Genomic DNA, 16616 nt, shown 5'->3' with positions numbered 1-16616 from the left:
ACATCCCCAAACTGCCTCCACACCAAGCAGACTGGGCTCGAGGTTTGCAGCCATCTCTGGTACAGCTGAAACCAACTTTACAGGAACTTTACTGGGCTGACAGCCCCTAATTAACCACCTGGAGGTCAAGTTAAGTTTGGAGCTAATTGAAGAAGACCCCACCTAATTATGACTTACCTTATCAGGGTAACAGAATCTTTTGCTTGAAAACGTCTCAATTTGCTGTAAGCCCGAGCAGGCAAAATAGTTGCAATTAGACATGGCCTGTATTTTTACACTCTCTCAAATGCCAACTTCTCCACACCGTCCCTCAGCATAACTCAACTCAGGGCTGCACTTGCAAGAAAAAAAAGGTCTTTTAGTTGGGAACCTTTTGCATCCACTTTAGGGCTTAATTTCTTTTTGGTTGCCTGGTTGTTTCTCTTCCTTTAAACAGAAAGGAAATAATTCAGCCAGCAGACATTGCAATGATGAGCAATGGAGGAAATGGATAAACAGCTGGGTTTGTGTATGGTATTTTTATGACCTCTGTCTTACTGGTATTCTCCTTCAATCAGATACTCAGTATTGAATTCTGATGCCTTCCCTTCCATATGAAACTGCAATTATTAGCTCTGCCTGTGAATAAATCACAAATACAGCATGCTTGACAGAGTAACTAAGCTCAGAAATTACTGAAATTCAAATGCAAAGTGTATGCAACGATCTGAGCCTTCTCAATTATCAGTATGTATTTAAATATGAACTATCGCCTTAACAATAGATTCAATACCAGCTGTGTTAGGAAAAAAACAACACTTCAGGAAGCCCAGCTTTGAGCAGAAACAACCACCAATTTCACGCAGCAAGATGTGGAGGTGGTAGTCAATCTTTTCACTGCCCAAGAAGGCTCTAGGTTTCTTCAGCCAGCAGTGGCAGGGACGATCTGAGCCAGAAACAGCTACAGCCTCATTTATCCCATGGATTTACCCCTATCAGTCATAGAAAGAAAACACCCCTACCCTGGGCACTGCCAAGGGAGAAAGTGGCTTTCCAGGTTGTGATATTTTGGTCTTAGCCAAATGCTCCACTGCGCATTTTAGCACTTGCACAACAAACCCCAGACTGAGATGGCAGCCCCTGAACATTGCATTGTTGGCTTACAAATAAGGCACAGTTTAAGCCTCTAGACGAAGGTGCTGCAGGGCCTGAGCGGTTTCTGGACTGTAGCAGAGCACATCTGCTCTGCTGTGACACATGATTTAAACAAGGGTTAACTCTGAGGAAGGAAACCACGTGCCAGAGGCCGCTGATGGCAATGCAATACTAGTAACAACGAAGCCAGATGCATCTGCTGCACGAAGAAGCTCTGCAGCCAGCATCACACGACAAACTGTTTGTGTTGTCATTGAATGATGGAAAACAAGGCTGGGAGGGACCCGTGGAGGTCATCCCATCTGTCCTCCTGCCCCGGGCTGAAGCAGCAGCTCTCAAGCAGTGCCTGGCAGCTGTGGGTCAAACCTGGTCTCAGCAAGCTTCCAGCATGACAACTCCGCTTCAACCCCAGGCAGTTTCTGCCAGTGTTTAACACCTTCCAGTCAGAATGATTTTTCTAACTTAAAACTCCTTTGCTGCAGCGTAACCCATCATTTCTGAACCTCTCCCCAGCGGGCATGGAGAGGAGAGCTGTTCCCATTGCAGCAATCTCTTATGTACTGGAAGACTTAATAATGCAGAGGAGTGAACTCTTTTTGGCCTCAGCAGGAGATTGACTTAGTAATGACTATTATCATTGGCCTGCAATTCATCCTTTCCTTAGTACTCATCCCCTTCAAGTGTCCCCCAGGGATACATTTTCAAATTTTAAGCAACAGACTATGAATCCCAGAGCCAGATCTCCAGGCACTGCCTCCTCTTCACCCTCCCAGCTCCTGCTCCCCACGCTGCGGTCCTTGGTTCACGTGTCCCTTCCCATTTGTTTGTCGCTTTATTTTTAGAGCTACAGAAAAGAAACGCTACAGAGGCATTATTCTTTGCAAAGAAGCTGGTTTCTGCTGGGTGGTGGTGCCATCTGTGTGTCCCACTCGGGTCGCTGGCCGTGGGCTCGCATACCAGTGAGGACAAGGAGGGCTTGTTTCGTGGGCAGCCGGCTTCCCGCGGGCCGGCACCATGTCAGGGCAGCTCTCTGCCTGCCCACGAGCCAGCACAGAAAAGTCAAGTGTTGTGGGCTCCTGTGAGCAGAGAGCTGTAGATGTTGAGACATTTGGCCTCATTCTTCATGAGCCAAATGTGTCTTGATAAATCAGAGCCAACTTCACATTGGGGACGTGCAGGGACCCTAGAGTTAGTGTTTGTTTAATTAATGCATCTGGTTTTGCTCCATTTTGGCTCTTTGTTTTTACTTATCAGAATACGAAATAAGACTAGAGCTTCCCCAGGACCCCAGAAGAAAGAAGGAGTGTGTTTTTTCCAGGAGAGGGGATTTCTGCAGACCATCAGCCTATCTGCAGGCTGAACAAACAGGTACGGCCCAGAGGTCAGGCAGGATAAGGTCAGAGCCGCATCTCACGTAGGAAGAAGACCTCTTATAAACACTATTCCTGCCTACCCCAGGGCTATGGTCTTGTCTGACCCATGCAGACCCCAGAGGCTAGTCCTGCCTGCAGTATATTTCCATGCCAGTCGTTTGCAGGGAGCTGAATTTAATCCTGTAGTTGCTTTCACGTCCTGGGATGAGTCAGTGGGAGCAAGGCTGATGGGGTGTCCCTGGTTCAGTCAGGATAACGGCCTTGCAGCTCTGCCACGGGGACACCCATAAAGGCAGAAGGACTCCAAATACACCACCACACAGACAGGAAGCTTTAGTTGGAGTTCGACCCTGTGTGCAGAAAGAGAACAACTAAGAGATTCGCTGGAGAGGGGTTTCAGGGGCTTGAGGCCAAACCTGTTGCTGAGGCACCGATAGAGCTTCAGGGAGTCACTTCTGGTCATACTTGCAAAAACAGCTGCTGAATTTGTCACCAACTTTCAACTTAATCCACTTGGTTTCATCTGCTGAACTTGTGCAGCTTTGTGTAACTTTGCTTGAGCTGGGAAGACCCCTGGAAATGCCTCTAAGGAATGTACCAGCCTCTTAAGGATGGGGATTGTAGCCAGTCCTGCTTGGGGAGAAGGGATTTGCCTCCCCCTGGTCAGGGTGCTGAGGACAGGGAGCAGCCCGGCTCTTTGGTGAGCAGAGAGCAGAAGGATGACATTATCACCCCGGCTACAAGGGAAGGGAAGAGGGATGCAGTGGGTTCCCAGCCCTGCATCAATAAACATTTTTGCCTCCCTTTGTCATTACACATTTTTGGCATGGCAGTTCCTCCTTTGACTGACAGGTCTGAAGGAAAGACGGGGATGTCAATGGTAATTTTTCAAAGATTTCCTTGATGTCTTTAGGTTTCTACCAAAAAAAATCCCAAACCCCAAAACAACAGTACAAAACACCCCCACCCCAACTTAACAGCTTTATCAATCTTAGAGCAGAATTTTGCCAGAACAAGGATGGAGAGCACTTGCCAAATTATTTGTTGTCATTAAAATAAATTAGGTATCAAGTTATAAAACAATAGTGTGGTGACAGAAAGCTGGAAAGCAAGAGCAATCCTAATCAGAGGCAAACATGCTGCGTGTTCTGGAGCCGAGAGCACGGCGCTGTGACAGGATCCTCATCCGGTGCGGGCGATGCGGGTCTGCAATCCATCTGCCAGTCCCGACGGCTGGGAAATTAACTCACAGGGACTAATTACCCCAGAAATGTGAGGGGGGAGGGGAAAATATGTCCTGCACTGTTTTCTCAGAAGATCTCAAAGCACTTTGGGAAGAGTGTCGGTGATTTCAGTACTGGTACCTACGTGCATGAGCCCAAAGCTGTACATGCTGCTGCGGACTGAAGGGATGCAGCCAGGCTGACAGGGAGGTGATGAAGCATTGCTACCTTCTGCTTTGCAAACACAGACCTGACAGGAGAGTAGAGGATTTATCAACTTGAGATTGCAACCGTTCTGTGCAACGCAATGTGGCAGGGGTGTCCAAAGGCGAGGGGGAGGCTGAGCAAGGAGAGCTGGAGGCTTGCACACCCCTTGGACCAGAGCCTGGCTGCATCGCACGGGTGGGGACCAGAAACCTCCATTGATGGCTGAGTTCCACTGGCAGGTCAAAGGACACAGGGGGGTCCAGGCCATCCCGTGGTGGGCCCTGGCACCGTCCCGTCCCCCCGGCCCCTCGGCCAGGCAGCTGGCGCACGTGTTGTGCAGACGGATTAGCAGTGGCGCGCATACAGCTGTGCTGATCCGACACACAGGGGTTGCATTCGAGACAGGCCGGGCTGGCAGATTCCCTGGGAAGGGCTGGGGGAAAAGACACCCACAGTTGTTGCCCGAGAGTTCGTCTCTATCCACCGGCACTAATTCCCACAGTAATCCCCCTCCACAACAGGCGCAGTGTAGGGGCCGGGTGGCCCCTTGCCTCCCCGGCTGACCCCACGGCTCGGACCCACGCCAGCACTCGCTGCCCCGCTCCACAACTGGATGCCGTCCCAGGGGAGGGGACGACGGGTGATGGGGGCTGCAGGCGCAGGTGGCCCGGCCAGCTGTGGGTTTTCGATTTCCCATTGATTCGATAACGGCCCTCGGTTATGTCAGGAAAGCAGGAAAGGCAGAGCAGGCTCTGGCAAGGACAGAGGAGGTGGTTTCCTCATCTGATGTTGAGCCTATGGGTTACCCCTGCCTGTCATGGTGAATGCCCGTGGTGTCTTTTCCTGCAGACCTTATTTGAGATCTTATTACCCTGCAAAAACACAGGATGCAGAAAGACCGTGGTGTTTCTCTGCCATTTCTCTCCCGGGATCTCACCTTGCTCCAAACTGGACTCCAGGAGCCAGCCAGTGTCTGCTCATCCTCTTGTAGCTAAAGGGGCATCCCCAGAAGTTTTGTTGACGTCCCTTCTGACGTCCCTGCTATACCTATTTTCATTTTCAAGTACCTTTGAAAGGAACATAGCAGCAATCTTTGCCCAACTTTCTTACTAAAAGTAGTCTTGGACTCGCCAACACCCTCTGTGCCCCCCTGTAGTGCTCACAGGTATTTATCACATAATACATCACTCTCCCGAAATGTGTGGCAGCCACCTTTAAAAGACCAGCCAAAATATTGCCCTTGATCCAGGTTCAATATTACCTGAGGAGGTAGGGACCAGGCCAGTCTCAAAGCCTGTACAAAAGCAAAATCTTGAGTTTCACTGTCCACCAAGCAGCTGCTGCTTTGCTTAGCCAAGAAGTTCAAAAGCAGCCGGTGAGTTGGAGTACCGCCAGTTTTGGCCACTAAAACACCTTAACAGAATCCAATTTTCAGAGGCAGAAACTTCCTGAAAAATGTAGATCTTTAGTGAAGTCTGCACAAATCAGAGACACCTAATTCTGCTGATTAAGAGAAGATTTTGGTGCCGCTGAAACAGCTGTTCTCTAAGCTGAGATTTTCCTTCTAAAAACACACAAATGCATATATGATATGCAGACTGGAAACAAGGGCAATGAAGGTGCTGATTTTTCTCCGAATAGAGACTTATACCTGGTATCCAGGATATGTGCCATAGAATTCAGCCTTAAAAAAAGTGTTTGTCTTGGAAGGAGCCAGATACAGTTTTACCAAACCCCCATCGGGGGACTGAATCATATAAATTGCTGGAGCATGGCACCGTGTCCAAACAGTTGTCTGGTGGGGAGGGAGACTGGCAGAAGGACTCATCATTTGGCATGTGGAAACAGCTTCCTACGCATTTCTTTAAAAAAAAAAAAAAAAAAAAAAAAAAGAAATAAAGAAGCTATTTCTAATATACACAGTTTGAAATAATAACCAAAAACTGATGGCAAATTCCCCTCTGGTTTATTAGCTGTATATCTTTTTAGTATGGAGACCAAGAGGTTGTTGGGTTCCCCTTTACCGGCAACATCTCTAGAGTGTGAAACGGGGTGGGATTTTGCAGTGCTGATAATAATCCCTCAAAATTGATGGATCTTTCAGTGATTTTTTCAATTTCTTTCTGCTATCAGATACATAGAAATCTAAATTTAGAGTTATTTTCCTCTTTTTCAGCAAAAAGATACTACTGGATTTGAGATTTCCCTTGCAGAATCTTTTCTGCATCTTTTCTGCAAATTTCCCACATCCTCTGAAAACAAGAACAAGGAAGTGAAAATGGCTCAAACTGGCCAGACAAGTTTCACTGCCCAAGCTAAGTAAACTTGAAAACTGGTCAAATAATATCCTTTTGGCTAAGCTAGGTTTCTGTTGATCCACGCACAAGCTCCGTGCGCTCCCTATTGAATTCACTGTCCTTGCTCCAGCTGGGGCTGTGCTTTCACCCCGCTGTACCAGGGACACTTTTCCAACCTGCTTCCCTTCCTTTGTGACACTGTAATATGATCTCATTGAAGTCTTCTCTTTAAATTAGTTTTTCATACCAGAGCAAACAAGAATGAGAATAGAAGGAAAGTCATTAGACAGGGTATAACAATAGCTCTGGTTGGTAACTAATTAATAATTAGAAAAGGAAAGTACCTTTATTAAGGAAAAAGAATTCTGAGGAATTGAATTTCCTTTGAAGTCTCTGTTAGTGAGTCATCTGCTGACCGGTAGGTTTATTTTATAAGGGATTGGAGAGATTTCCTGATGCAAGCCTTGGTGAGACATCAGGAGTACAAGGTAGTTGTAGTGACCTGTTGCCGCGATGCTTCAGTGATGCTATTGATGGGAAAAGAAGAAAGACTTGTGCAACAACGCCCGGATTACCCGTCCTGCTGAGACAGGCGACAGTCATTAATGCAGACCGATTGCAGTGGCTTTCTGTTCAATCAACAGTTCGAGATACTGGACCTTTCACGATGTCTTGCCACCTTTAATAAAAGAAGTCAGGCTGACTTCCCACCAGCTTTCACAACTGCAGATGCAGGACATGCAGGAGGTGTTGCTCCTGCACAGGCACTGGGCTCCAGCCCAGCCTGGTCCTTGTCCCCAGCCCACCTTGCGGCATGGGCTGCCAAACCTGCACTCACCCTTTGGATGGGAGACAACTCGGGTTCCTTGCACTCCAGCCCGTCTTGACTTTGATGTCTACCTCCATATCTGGTCCTAATCGTGGAGGCCAGACATCTGCCTTCTCCTGGTAGACATCCCATTTCAACATAACCCAACTTCTGTTGCACGCAGAGACCTCTGCAAAGGAATCTGGGTTAGGAACAACTAAGCTGCTTAACACCTTCAAGTAATGAGATGGAGAAATGGTTGGAGGAGAAGGTAAGAGAACGCTGCCGCTCTGTAGAGCAAATCTCGGCATTTGGAAGCTGTTTGAAGTGTTTTGCGTGTTGGCTGGTTGTTTTTTTTTTTTCTTTCCTCAATGAATTTCTGTGGAATGCTCACTGGAGACAGGAATGTTGGTTTCCCTGCTGCCCTTCCCAAGCGTGCAATGGCATTCAGATAAATTACACACACAGCACTTTTTTTAGCTCTTTTTATTCTTTTTCTAGCTGGGTTTCACTTGGAGTTGGCCAGCAGTTTGGACTAAAAGCAAGACACAGCTCCTCTTTCGTAGGGGTTACTCAATTATAGCAATCAGTACACCAAGGGTTCCAAAAATATTAACTGTTGACTAAGTGAAAAACAATAAAAAGGGTAAGGAATGTTTGCTTCTTCTTTTCCCTTGTGAGTCTAACAGTGATTAAAGGTACTAGATCAAGAGCCCTGGAGAGGGAAGCCTTCTAATTTTCTACAGAACAACATTGCAGAAAATTTCCCTATCAATGTGTTTGAACCCTGAGCAGGAATGCTCAGCTTTAACAACCCATGTCATTTTTGTTCTGCTTGGTTGAGTCTGCCAGTTACCAGAAAGGGGGCTGGTGTTCACAGAGACATTGAGGAATCTCAGTGTCAAGAGCTCCAGGTCTTTCCCCTGCCATTTCTTCCTCCATGCAGCCCTTCTGATGTCATCTGTCTAAACAGAGAAGGGAATGCACATCTCTGAATTGAAGCTACCCACGTCATCACCCCAAGTTCAGCCCAACCTGAAAAGAATACAGACAAGAAGGAGTGATAAAGGGCCGCCTTCATGAGGAAGTGCTCCTGTCACAGCCCAGCTAGAAAGGTGTCCAGCACACAGCTTCTTTCTTGGGGGTAGGCCTGGTTTTGGTATATTTGGACTATTCACATATATTTATGATTAGTTTTCATTCAGTTTGTCTGAACCACTCTCAGACAACATGACTTGTAATACTTCCCCAAGGTTTCAATGCCGGGTGGGTCTGTCTGGACATAGCTTTGAATTATTGATCAGCACCAACTGGGTAACCTTGCATGAGTTGGCCCCAAGACCTGAAAGAGGCCATCAGATTTGCCCTGCAGCCAAGGGCAGACATCCAGCCTCCCCTCCCAGGAGCCCATGGAAACGGTATAGACCGATACACCTGCTCACTTGGATTTGATTGAGGCCAAAGCTTGTTTTCTCCTCCAAAGCTCATTGGAAATTGTAAAATCATTTGGATTTACAGAATGGAGTAGGGAAGTTGAGGGGCAGGGGGAGCAGTTGGTCATCTCTGGTACCTCCTACTTCTAACAGAGTTTCTTTTAAAGTCTTTCCAGCATAATCCCCCAAACTATGTGATCTTTGTCCCAGAAGAGCTGTGCTGTTTCTATGGAGTCCCAAAGATACTGTCCATTTTCCCTTTGATTTAATTTAGTAGGTTCAAGAACTCAAGTAAAATAGCAAAGGACGAACACAAATACTTGTTAGAAAAATGCTTCGGAGGTTGCACAAGTGGCAAGAAAGGTGCATTCAACAATAGGTCTTGACTTTGCAATTCTCTACGCTTCGTACCCCACAGGGCACATGTCAAAGGCTGAAGATTAACACCCGCTGAGCGCTCTGCTCGCATACAAGGCCTCCCCCATCTTGCGGCAATAAAAGCTCAGCCTCAAATCAAAAGCTAAGCTTGCTGAGACTTCAAAATAGCTCACAGCCCGGGCGCTCAGCCCAAACTCAACTCAGCAATGCACAGCCTTGTCTACAGGTGTGAAAGCCCATGCCTATTGCCAGGATAAACCTCGCCGAGGTTCTGTAGGCAGCTGGATGAGGGTGAGGTGAAGCCACCAGAAATGCACGACATGTCCCTGCACTGGGTTCAGCCCCTGGACTCTTCCCTGTCCTTGCTTCCACCTCTCCCAGAGGTGGACAGAAGCACTAAGGCTCTGCTAACACAGGAGCTACTTCCAGCTGAGGATCTCCAAGTGGCCTGAAAACCCTGAAGTTCATTATCGCAACCCTTCCATTACACCAGAAATTATTAACCTTATTTTACATGTAGGGGAAGTGAAGCAAGAAGGCACTGAAGGGAGCTGCAGGACTTTGTAAGAAAAAGAGGGTTTGGGGGCTTATTGGCAATTTTGAAAAACTAAGGAAAAAATCATTTGAGGCTGGATCAAAACCAGGCATTTTTTAAAAAACTTTTGGCAAATCACAAACTGAAAGCAAAGTAGAATGGGTCATATAAAATGTTACATTTCAATCAAATTGAAACCATCCCTCTCATTGATTTCTTGAAAATGTCTTGGAACCACTTATACAATTAAGTGAAAGCTTGAAACACGAATTGAAATGGTACATTTTGAAAAATGTCAAAACAAGACCTTTGAGTGCTTTTTCAAATTTATCTCTTTGCTTTTTCCAAAGATAATTATTGGGCAAAATTATCAGAAATTCATTACATGTTTCACTGAATGGAATTCGCATTTTCCATTAAAAAAAAAAAAAAAAAAAGGGGGGGGGGGGCTTCAGGAAAAGAAAATAAGTTCTTCTCCAGATGCAGCCAGTCCAGCAGGGAGGCTGGAGCAGAACCCAAAACTTCTCCTTCAGCCCAGTCTGGAGGGTGAGTTTGGGTTTGGGCTCAAACAGGAATACACACCTGGAGACGGCAGAGCGTTGCGGGTACATTGTTGCCCTCTCCTCTGGATCCTCCCTTTGGCCTTGTTCTTGGTTTTCATCCTCCTCTTCCTCACTTTCTCAGCCCCTAATACCAAGAACATAAATGTTTCCCCATTCTGTAGAGCATTTCGAATAATGGATGAAAGGCATGACTGCTTAATATTAATATGTTCAGTGTAATATTCTTCTCTTTATGGAATAATCATTCAAATTTATGGGGCAATTAACTGATGATAGATACTATTGAATATGCAATATGGGGACTGAAAATCCTGCAGCAACAAGGGCCCAATCCTGCCTCCCTGACTCTTGCAAGCCACTCAGTGAAGGAAATTAGTCTCATTAACTTTAATAGAGCCTTTAACCGGACTAAACAGCCCTTACACAATCAAGTCTTCCTCACACACAAGGAAACGCGCTCCATCCCTCTACTTATGGCCTCTCCCAGTTCCACTGGCTCATGCTTTGCAAACCCATGTTTTGTTTATGGGCTCAATTATATTTAAATTACAAAGAGTCATCTGTAGCTGCAGTTCTAGCTGTATTAAAAAATGGAGCTCTCATTTAACATTTAAATCTGCAGAAGCATTTTCTAGGTTCCTTGAAAGATTTTATTCTGCACAACTGGGATAGTAGAGAACCCAAATCTGAGATACCAGGGTGTCATGGGGGGAGGATTGGGTTTTTTTTCCCACCTGACTGCAAAACCAACAGCACGAAACAAGACCACAGGGTGGCAATTAAAGTAATTACAAAAAATTAGATCCCTCCCTCTTTTCCCCTCGCATAATGGCAGGTCATTAAAGTTAATAGTCAGGATCACATTTGTACATGTCAGCAAAAAGTCATTGCAGCATCTTTCATCTCGCAACTTTCCTCCCATTCCTTCAGTCTCTGAGGGAGCAGTACGGTATGTCGGCTTCTGGGTTTGGGTTTTCTTCGTGTTACACCTGTTGCTGGGACTCGCCAGCAAAGGCTTCGAGGTGCTAAAACGAGTCTGTTGGGATAGGAAAGCTTTCAAGTGCTCCGAATAGTTCGAGGTCAGGGAGGAATCTGTGTTAGATGAAACCCCAGAGACGACTCTGTCTGGAGCCGGAGGTGGGTATTCAGCAGAGCAAGGGGAAAACCAGCTTGACGTGCCTGTGATGGTGATGTGCTTCTCCAAGAGCCCATCTCCACGCCAAGGAGGCAGGTCCATCCCATGCCACGCCATGGCTGCCACGCATTGAGCTGGCGGTCCCTCTGTGTGGGGGTGGCTTTGGTCTGGAGCATCCCTCCACCAATTTCCAGCCGACCAACCCACCCATTCGTGAAAACAAAGGACAGACCAGGCATTTGCATGGCAAAGGGATGATGCCAGCTGCTGCCAGTGCTCAGCAGGACCATGTGTTTTCTAAGGGTGGAGAAACAATTACACCGCCATCCCTGGAGGTATTTAAGAGTTGGGTTGACACAGCACTGAGGGATCTGGTGGAGTTGAGAACGGTCAGTGTGAGGTTAATGGTTGGACTGGGTGACCTTTAAGGTCTTTTCCAACTTTTGATGATTCTGTGATTCTCTGATTTTTAGTCCCAGTGACCATGGATGGGACCTGCACGTGCAGCATGGACCAGGTACAAGCCCTGTGCAGTATCAGTCAGGAAGGGAAGTATGTTATGGGAACTGGAGAGCAAAGGAGTCATTTTATTTCAGCTTCTTCCCTTGCAGTGCTGTGAGCCCAAAACAGACATGGGAGGTAAATGAAATGTGCCTTTTGGGTAATGGATCCAGGCAGAGGCATCATTTGGGGTTCAGACTGAATAGGGAAGCCTGCAGGTACTGCACCTACTGTGTCTGATTAGCACAGAAAAGGGCTCACTCCGGGTACAGATACAGGTCTCTCCACCATAAAAAACGAGTATATCACAGTTTGTAAACTGGCTTGGGTCTGCCCATCAAGACAATGGCAGAGTCCAGACTGTATTCCTGAGGCAATGGATGGCAAAAAAGTCTGGAAATCAGACACCATCCTGCCTATATCCTCCTGTGAGGAACAGAAGATCCTCCGGGGTACTCTGCCTTGCCCCAAAGCATAGAGAAGGGCTGATGTATATTTCCACAGGAGCCAGGCCCTCACATGGACGCCAGCACCTCTGTGGACATGTACACAGATGTTTTGGGTTGACTGTGAAGCCACTTTGCTCCATCCCAAGCAGCACAAGCTGCTTTTTCCCTCCTAATGCCTCCACTCCCACCATGGACACCAAACCCTTCACATCACGTTGTTTGCGGTGAGAAGCAAAGTCCTTCCAGGGACTCCTGACAGGCAGCTTTTCTCTCTTACGGGGCTCATTTTGACTTGCAAAAAAGAAGGACAAGAATTGGGGTGAGGTTGGACTTGTTGCAATCATCTTCTTTCTGCTCTTCCATCTGAGAAGAAGCTTGCTTCTCTTCCCTGCTGGTGTTTGTGCCTGTCTGGAGGAGGGAGGAAGACTTTGTCTCAGAAACACGGGCATCAGGGAGTAATAATCACTAACAAAGGGAAACTACTACATGCAGCGACCATGCAGAGATATTATTCATTTTATAGTGGCAAATGATACTAATAAATATGTGGGCCTCGGGGGAATCTGCCATCACGAGGGAAGTTCCAGGTTTCAAACCACCAGCTGCTCCAGCCGGTCTGGTATCAGATCATGACCCAAAAAAGAAAGGATTCTTATTTTACATTTGATCCTGGAGAGATGGATAGTGTCTGTTTTTGCTGAACTCATCAGCAGGCCTCTCTCGACGGCTGAGTATGCCAGAGGCTGTTGAATGATGCAGGCTTGATGTTATCCTAGGAGAAAATTTCATTTCCCCATTTTTATGCTGGAACGTCTCTGAACTGTTCCAGCTGTTTGGGAGTGAAGGTTCTTGGGAATGATGCACCTCAGTCATACTCCTTTTCCTCTCCACAGATCAAAACCAGAAATGACGCGACTGTATGAGGTTCTCTGGAAGGAGAAGGGAAGAAGTTCCTGCTGTGGTCCTTTTGGGGTGACACATGCTGAGTGCTGAGGCACGTGCCTGGGGGGCTGGCGAGGTGATAGAGGGTGATTGCCCCCAAAACTCTGGTTGAAATGCTTCACTTGCACCCACCCAGCTTCGGGCAAGGGCTCACAGCTGGATTTGTCTTTTAGGTTCTCTTCACACCTTGCGTAACAGAGTATGTCTTTTGCAGCCAGGACTGCAATAGACAGTTGCAAGTCTGTCTTGTGGCTCCCAGTGGCCCTAAAAACTGCAAATAATATATGCTGGAAATTCCCTCGCCTTGCCCATGCTTTTGCTGTGTAAGTCTTAGTACCTCCCATATCATTAGTCCTCCTTCAGCAAACAGCTATTGTGCATTTGATACTTTTATCTTTTAACAGTTTTCCTTTACATTTTTCATCTGCTAAATTGCATTTTTGTGGGCTTGTCTCTCTCTTTTTATTTTAGTTTATGTTAGTTCTTTCCCTGGTGTAACTGTACTCTTAGGAAGATTTTAATTACCTTCCTTTAAAGCCAAATGACAAGTAGAGCATGTCATTTGTAGCTAAAGTATCACTTGAAAATGCAAAAGCCCCGGCTTTATCAGGCTTAAAAGCTTTCCTGGAATATGTTCAAAAACTGCTGACTGGGCAAGATTAAACATCGCAATGTTAAGTAAAAGATCTCCGCATGTGGTATTCTTTTATTCCCCTGGGTGATCAAGTTAAACTGCAATGCAGCCCTCAGGCCTTCTTCTAAAATATTATTAAGTTTTTTTCTCCTTTGTGCAATAGGGAGAGGGGCTGGAGCTTTGGTGATGAGAATCTCAAAACAAGTCTACCCAAAAGCACAGGGGAGCTGAAGCCACGATGCCTTCAAAGGAGATCAAGTGTTTCTAGAGCCAAGCAGCGACAACAGAGGGCACCTGAGGAACAGCCCTTGTCCAGACACACCGCTCGCACACGTTATGCTGAGCAAGAACCTCCTGCAAGACTGGGCAGACTTGTAATCCCGCGGCACCGGAGCAGTCTGACTGCATCTAGGCATTAAGGGAAACCATTTGTTAAGATGATTTGCTGCATGGGGGTCAGCAGAACGGGCAGAGGACACACCCCTTCATTGCCAGGACAAGGCCTGGAAGTGGGACAGTGGCATAAGGCGAACAGAAGCACCTGAGCCCAACAGCAACAAGGGTGGCCACAGCACCGGCTCCCCTGCCCGCATCTGCCTGGGGAGCCTGGTGCTTTGGAGCAAGGCCCCAAAATCCACAAATACAGGAGGGACCTGCCTGTTTGGGTGTGCCAAGGGGATGCCCATCCTCCCCGCACCCAAGCTGCCAGGTCTGGGCTACTCAGCAGTGCAACCTGTAGTTTCTGGGACCAGCAAGTGGGGTAGCTCAACCTGCAGTCACCAACGGGGCTTGTGCCTTTCCCCCGGGTAAGACGCTGCATGCAGACAGCAGGCAAACAGCCTGACCCAATGGCAGGAGCAGTAGGACAGCACAGGGTCCTTGCAAGGATCCATCGAGGCAGAAAGCTGGTGCTGGGAGGAAAAAAGTCATGATGATAACCAAGATACCCACACAGACCTGCAGACATGCGGAGGTGGCTCCTGGAGCAGAGCAGCGATTCGTTATGTGTCTGTGGTCTAAACCTCCTTAGATGCCAGTAGCAGGTAACAGCATCGGGAGAGTCTCTGCTCCAGAGTAACGGTCAATGAACAGCCCATGCTGGGGTCTTTCAACCAGGCATCAGCAAAACCCATCCCAGCACTGTTACTAGAGCTTGCAGGTGTGAGCCATGCTGGTGGACCCTGGGAAGGCTGGAGATGGGGTGGGGACATCACCCCATTGGGGCAGAGCCTCCACCCACCCACCCACCACCCGCAAGGAGCTTTGGTTTAGATTTCCCTGAAGGCTGCAGGGAGCAGGGGATCTCTTAATTTATGGTAACAGGTTTTCCCCTCCCTGAACACAGTGATCCGCTGGCCAAGAGCTCCTTAAAAATGCTGGGGAAGGAGAATTCTGGGATATGGAGGGGAAACACTTATGGTTTAAAAGGCACATTGGACTTCCAGGTCTGTCCAGATTGTCTCTGAAGAAACCCTCTGAGGGCTTGGATTACTCATTTTTAATACGAACAGGAACCACCTGCCTGCAATCACACACATAAACCGTTGGTTACTTTGCAATGGAAGAGCAGCTTGAATGCTTTTTACCATAATGTTTAACCCACTGTGTGTTTTGGAGCTTTGTCTTCTTTTAATTGAAAACACACTTTTCAGATGTGCAATGTGCTCCTCTCTATCTCCCCCAGCCTCCCCAAGAAGCAGGAACAAATCCCAACCTGTGCAGAGGGTGCTCCGTGGTTTGAAGTGGGGAGATTTGGGGTGACAAAGCAAGTTGCAGGACTCAGTGTGCAAACACCACCGAGACAGGGCTGATAAAGAGCCTGGCTCACCCACTGCATCACCGCAGCAAGCAATCCACCACACCTTTCCCCACTTCTTCTGCTCGCTGCTGGCGAGCCCGTGCTTGGCACCCACCTTTGTCTCCCTCTGACCAGCATCTGCATCCCTTTGAGCCGCTCCTAACAGCACAAACACCGAGCTGCTTCTCCCCTTTGCCCTCCTCCACCCCCAAAATCCCCCAGGTTGATGGAAGGACACATCCTCATTCCTTCTTCCAATCGCTGAAACCTCCCAGGCTCAGCTCTCCCAGGCAGGGAGCTCAGCCAGCACCCGGGAGATGCTCTGTGCATCGTGTCCCACTGGCTCCCAGGCATGGCCCTGCAGAGAGAGGACAATCCCCAACAGGCCACCTTCCTCACCCTCACTAACTATTTTGCATCACTCAAAGTAAATCTCAGAAAGTTTGTTTTCACTTTTAAAAAACTCCTTTCAAAACCCACTGAAAAAAGAAAGCAGCTGACCAAACAGTCAGAGAAACAGCAGAGGTCTCAGGGAAGGTCACCCAGAATCCATTTTTCTTTCTGCAGATTCATTGAACCTGATCGCATTGCCCCAAAAACACCAATTAAGACTTCTAGATCATTTTCTCTTTTTTTTTTTTGGACAGACAGGCCAAGCAGTGCTCATCACCCACAATTTTAACCAGCTGGGAAAACACAGCTCTCAGTTTTGAGCCAAACATCCAACATTGGGATGTTTTGTTATTGTTCCTTTTTTCCCCCTCCCTCCAATCAGGGAAATGCAACAGTTTTGCATCCTTGACCTGTGTGTATGTCTGTGTGTGTGTATGTGTGTAGCTGTGGGTGTCTTAGCAGCTAGAATCGCCTTTTGTCCCGTTGGGTTTCCATAGGGACTGAGCATTCCCTTCAATAAAGGGCTCCAAATGAATGTAGCCTTCTCAGGGATATCATACAACCAGGCCTGCAAAAGCCTTTTATTAGGACGTTCACCTCTGATGGGATAATTTTACCTATCAGATCACATAATCTCTTCCCCTGATGCTGAGCCAGGAAATGAAAAAAGACCAGTGGGGAGATTTTTGACTCAAGAGCCAGGTTCTGCTGTGATGACAGCCTTGATTACTTGGTCACAGTCGTCTTAAAAGACGAGTACATCGAACGAAGCCTAAAATTACAATGCACAACTAGACAATACGTGGGGCAAGA

This window comes from Strix aluco, chromosome 15 (genome assembly GCF_031877795.1).
Source record: "Strix aluco isolate bStrAlu1 chromosome 15, bStrAlu1.hap1, whole genome shotgun sequence".
Taxonomy (NCBI): Eukaryota; Metazoa; Chordata; class Aves; order Strigiformes; family Strigidae; genus Strix; species Strix aluco.
Note: the sequence above shows the minus strand (reverse complement) of the source record.